Below are 5504 nucleotides of genomic sequence, written 5' to 3' on the forward strand. Positions count from 1 at the left end.
ATTATTATTATTAGTATTTATTTTATTTTTTTTTCATTTCCAATTAAAAAAAAAAATATATATATTATTATTATTATTAATTTTTTTTTTTTTATTTGTTTTAATTTCCAAGATGATAGCTGAACTGCACTCGGTGAATTAAACATGCAACGCACAGAGGAAATGTGACAATAATGTAGCATACAAAATATTTTTGTACAATGCTTACTGTTTCACATGCTATTTCTAAAACAGTATACTGTGCAATATTCAGTAAGCAGTACAATGATTTTCTTTCTCTTTCTATTTTCTGTGCATCACTGCAGTTCATGTATATAATAGGGCAAATCTACCCAAACGTCCAAAAACACATTATGTTTAAGATCTTGAAAATATGCAGTCATAACCTTTTTAACATGTGCACATATAACCTCATTACCCTATAGCGCAAAAGACTACATATCCCATAATTCTTTGGGGGCGGTGGAACAGTAAAGGTGATTGGGAACAGGTGGTCCAATTAATTACTGGCGAGCACGAGCACACCCGCCAAGTGTGGGAGGAAACTAAATGAGCGTGCCAAAATACAGATTTAACGAGAGGAGAGAGACACAAATACTGAGCTGTACAGGACGTAGACAGCAATATTCTATCCTACCTAAGATTCTTGGTTTTGGAAAAATTCTAAAACCGCATTCATGTATCATTTGCAGATTCAAAATGCACTGTGACTCTACCTATGTACTGTATAACGTTTCAAATCAGTGTCATATTAGCTTATTACTTATTGCATACTGTGCCGTATACACTGAATACTGCCAAATATTTTTTAAAAAGCATATGAAAGAATATTCATTATGCAAACCATAAATTACTATGCTGCATGTTTCATTTAGTCATATAGTGTACAAGTCGGGAATTTTGTTTATTTATTTATTTATTTTTGCATTTTTAATCAAATTTTTAATTTTAACATCTTAACATCATAAATTTTGGCAGTCATTAATTACTGGCGAGCACGAGCACACCCGCCAAGTGTGGGAGGAAACTAAATGAGCGTGCCAAAATACAGATTTAACGAGAGGAGAGAGACACAAATACTGAGCTGTACAGGACACGCATCAAGCCCTTAATAGACAGTAAGAAAAAGCAAACAGATTAAGAGAAAAATCCTCTTTTATCGTTCTGATGCACTTATTTCAACCACACAAGCTGGATTGGCATAGCAAGCCTATTTGGATAGCGACCAGCGTGTTACGTGTGTATTTGGCAGAACGCAATACTATGTGATAGCTGTTTCCTCTTCCCAGTTGGAAACCAATAAGTTTTGAATTGGGGCCCCCAGGACGGGAGTTTATTTAGCCCTGCCAAGCGCTCACTGAAGTGTCCGTGTGATGCTTGGTGTGTCCTGCCAAATGCAGTCCTCATCTTCACTGCTTGACAGACACTAGAGCTTTTGCTTCCCTCTCTGCGTTCTGTTTTATTATATTAGCACAGCCCATCTAAATTCAGAGATAATCTCTCTCTCTCAGGTTTCCCAGACTGTGTGACAGCACTCAGAGGAAGGAGCATTTTTGAATATTCTGCAGATGTCCTCTTTCCTTTCTCTGCGTGAGCTGAGCGTTTGAAGTTGGCTGATGGGATTGTTTTAATATTCCTCAGATGTGGCGCAGAGCCTAAGAATGTTTTATCCTTGTTGCACTGTGCCTGGATCTTGTGCTCCGGGTCTTAGGTTAGATGCTCTACAGGAGCAGAGAGGGCTGATCAATGCAGGACACCCCATATACCGCATATGTGTGTGGGTCTGTTATAATGACCGATCAGAATGAGACAAAAGATCTAAAAACTCACTGTTTCTCAAATGCTGCTTTTTAATATTGCTTTGTGGTCGCTAAGGTGTTTGAAGTGTTCATTGCTATGTGGTTGCTAGGGTGTTGTGGGTGGTTGACAGGGTTTAACCATGCACCTGGTGTTCTAAGTGGTTGGTAGGGTGTCATGGGTGGATGCCAGGGTGTGGCTTTACAGTTGCTAAGGTGTTCTAAGTGTTTTTAGCCATGTCATGTGGTTGCTATATAGGTGGTTTATTGTATGTTCTGAGTGGTTGCTAGGGCATTGTGGGTGGTTGCCAGGACATTGCTATGTTGCATATGAATGGGTAGTAGCTTGTTAAGGGTGGTTGCCATATAGTTGCTAAGTTCTGTTCTGGTTTTTAGCATATTGCTGTGGTTTCTATAGGTAGTTTTTAGTAGTTGCTAGGGTATAAGGTGTTATGGATGGTTGCTAGGGTCTGAATAGTTAGTAGGGTGTTGTGGGTCTTTACAGTTGTTATGGTGTTCTAAGTAGTTTTTAGCATATTGCTTTGGTTGCTATTGGAGTATGTGATATTTATCATCTATGATAATATTGTAATGTCACTCACTTCGCAAAAAACACATCTCGAAAGTCCCTATAATTCAAGTTATGCCACTATAATTCAAGTTATGAAAGCAAAACATATCCCTGTACGGGTTTTTTTTTTTTTTTTCATATTTATAAAATATGAAGCAGTAATATTACACAAGCAAGAGTGCCGTTTTCCTGAATTTTAGAATGAGCATGATCACAAATGAGATATAGATTTTTATACAGTTCAACAAACATTAAGTTAATATTGAGTGAGCTACGTTTTTTGTGTTTTGCCAACAAAAATAGGCCTAGTTCCAAACAAAGCCGGAGCAGAACATTTGCGTGTAACACAAATCAGTGTTTCCTGAATTAATCTGTTTTTGAATGTGTCAATGATTCAATATTCCATTCATAAAGACAACAACTTGCTTAGTTTCTAAATGAATCAGCCATTTTGAATGAATCGTTTGAATTAATGATTCAATGAATCACTCATTAATCATTCATTAAGGGACTTGCCGCCACCTACTGGCAGTTTGTGTCATATTTCATTTTTAATGACAGGTCTAAACTAGCCAAGGTACCAGCATAAAAACACACTAAGAAAAATATTGTTTAATTATTGTTATTGACAAAAATCATCCAAAAATATAGAGTTGCTATGCTAGTTGCTATGCTGATGTAGATGGTTTCTAGGGTGCTCTGAATGGTAGGGTATTGTGGGTGGTTGCCAGAGCGTTGCTAAGGTTTTTCCTGCAAAGGTGTCATGGATGGTTGTTAGCGTGTACTGAATGGTTAGTAGGTTGTTGTCAGTGGTTGCTACTAGGATGTTTTTTTGCATATTCTGTGGTTTTTAGGGTGTTGTGGGTGGTTGCCAGGGTGTTACTATGTAGCTGCTAAGGTGTTCTAGGTGGTTGCTAGGGTGTTCTGAATGGTTAGTAGGCTAGGTTGTTGTGGGTTGTTCCTACCCAGAGCGTTACTATGCAGTGTTCTGGGTGGTTATTTGAGCATTTTGAGTTTTAATTGCAGTGCTTCCCAAACCTGTCCTGGAGGACCCCCTGCCCTGCACATTTTGTATGTCTCCCTAATCAGACACCGAATTTAGTTCTTGCAGTCTCTACTAACGAGCTGATGAGTGGAATCAGGTGTGTTAGATAAGGGAGACATACAAAAGGTGCAGGGCAGGGGGGCCTCCAGGACAGGTTTGGGAAGCACTGAATTGGAGTATTGTGGGCAGTGGCTGGGCTTTTCATCTCCAGTCCTGGAGGGTCACTGTTCTGCAGAGTTTAACTACAACCCTAATTAAACACACCTGTACAAGATAATTAAAGTTTTCATGATCACTGAAAGTTACAGGCAGGTGAGTTTGATCAGGAGTTGAAGACGAACTCTGCAGGCCCTCCAGAACAGTCAAAAATACCTGTGCTTCAGTGTTCGGGGTGACGACTAGAGCAAAGTTTCCCAACCCTGCTCCTGGAAGCACACCAAAAGTACACATTTTGGACCCATCCATTTCAGGTCTTGGAGTCTCTTAGAGATTGCTCAACTTCTAGATTGGTCTGCATTACTATTTGGTTGCTAGGGCATTCTAAATGGTTGCTAGGGTGTTGTGGGCAGTTTTCGGGAGGGTGTTTTACAATTTTTCTGAAGGTTTTCTGAATCGATTAGGACAGATTGAGGACACATAACAGGAACGAACGCAATTGACAATGGAAGGTAACGAGCCTTACACTGTAAGTTGATGAGTTGATTTATCCGTGTTTTAATATAAGATGTAATATGTAATGTAATAGTGATGCTTGCCTTCACAACCACCATTAATCTGAATCTGTTCTCAGTGTATCCTAGGTTGTTGTGGGTGGTTGTCAGGGCATTACTATGCACCTGCTAAAGTTCTAAGCGGTTTACAGCAGATTGCTGTGTGTTTGTAATACAGGTGGTTTCTAGGTTGTTCTGATTTAATATTAATTGCCACAACCAGAGTCAATGGAAATAGTTTCTGTGACTTTCACACAGTGTTTCTACAGATTGCTGTCATTAACATATTACAGGCATAATTTCCTGGGGCTAGGTGCGTTGCTGAAGGGCAGAATGGTTATGTTTCATGGTTTGCTTCTTGCGGGAATCAAACCAGCCCTGTGGCTTAATCATTACTTCACACCACCTCCAGATGTTTGGGGGTTTAATAAAAGAAATGTGCGCTTCCTCTAATGTTTCCTAAATTATATAGTGAAAAGAGATGAATGGAATGGCACCATGGCTCTTGTTAGGACTGCAACACTGTTATTCTTGCTCCAATTGGTGTTATAGCTCCAGGAAACCTGATTAGTATCAGAGACCACCTGCTGAGTGGTCTACAGAAGTAATTCCAGAAGGGGCAACTCTGTCGTTCACATGTACGAAACTCCCCATCTACTCGACCCCCACCGCTTGGCACGTGTATGAATCCGACCGAGACTAATTGTGCAACACTGCATCTGCACATAGACGCTTCGCAGAAAAAGGGAGGGCAGAGAAGTGTGCGGTTTCCATGACAACTACCGGAGAGGTGGTTTTCAAATATCAGGCTGCATGCGAACTAAGCTTCGTGCATCTGAGGTCAGCTGTCAACGTGTATGTCTGTGACAGTGTGTTCCTTCTGTACCGAAACCCTAATAAACTAGTTTATTTGAATGACCTTTAAAACAAATATTGTTTCCTTTGACAGCAAAAACAAGAATTTTATGCATAATACAGCTTCAATCACAGCACTTAAAGGCATAGTTCACCCCAAAATAAAAATTGTCATTTACTCACCCTCCACTTGTTCCAAACCTGAATGAGTTTCTTTGTTCTATTGAACACAAAAGAAAATATTTTGAAGAACATTGGTAACAAAACAGATAATGGTAGCCAACTTCAGTAGTAAGGAAAAAATTCTATGGAAGTCAATGGTTACAGTCAGCTGTGATTTATCAACATTCTTCAAAATATATATTCTTTTGGATGAAATATCCCTTTAAAGGGATAGTTTATACAAGAATGAAAATTCTGCCATTATTTACTCACCCTGTCGTTCTTAATCTTTATATTCAGTGGACCAGAAGTATTTCTGTTGTTGTTGTTTTGTATTATATATATATATTATATATATTATATAT

General features: G+C 39.0%; 1 protein-coding gene and 1 long non-coding RNA gene across 2 annotated transcripts in view; both read right to left on the reverse strand.

Moving 5' to 3' along the window:
* Positions 1-5504, reverse strand: part of lhfpl3 (LHFPL tetraspan subfamily member 3) — a 38012-nt gene that overhangs the window by 13407 nt on the left and 19101 nt on the right. The gene's annotated exons all lie outside the window — the stretch shown is intronic.
* The window catches only part of LOC107680024 (uncharacterized), an 18656-nt gene that overhangs the window by 8308 nt on the left and 4844 nt on the right, over positions 1-5504 (reverse strand). The window contains exon 2 of the long non-coding RNA XR_001633110.1: positions 1475-1481. This is a non-coding gene — a long non-coding RNA (uncharacterized LOC107680024). The remainder of the gene's footprint in view (positions 1-1474; positions 1482-5504) is intronic.

Source organism: Sinocyclocheilus anshuiensis, unplaced genomic scaffold (genome assembly GCF_001515605.1).
Source record: "Sinocyclocheilus anshuiensis isolate Anshui unplaced genomic scaffold, SAMN03320099.WGS_v1.1 scaffold200, whole genome shotgun sequence".
In the NCBI taxonomy this organism is placed as follows: Eukaryota; Metazoa; Chordata; class Actinopteri; order Cypriniformes; family Cyprinidae; genus Sinocyclocheilus; species Sinocyclocheilus anshuiensis.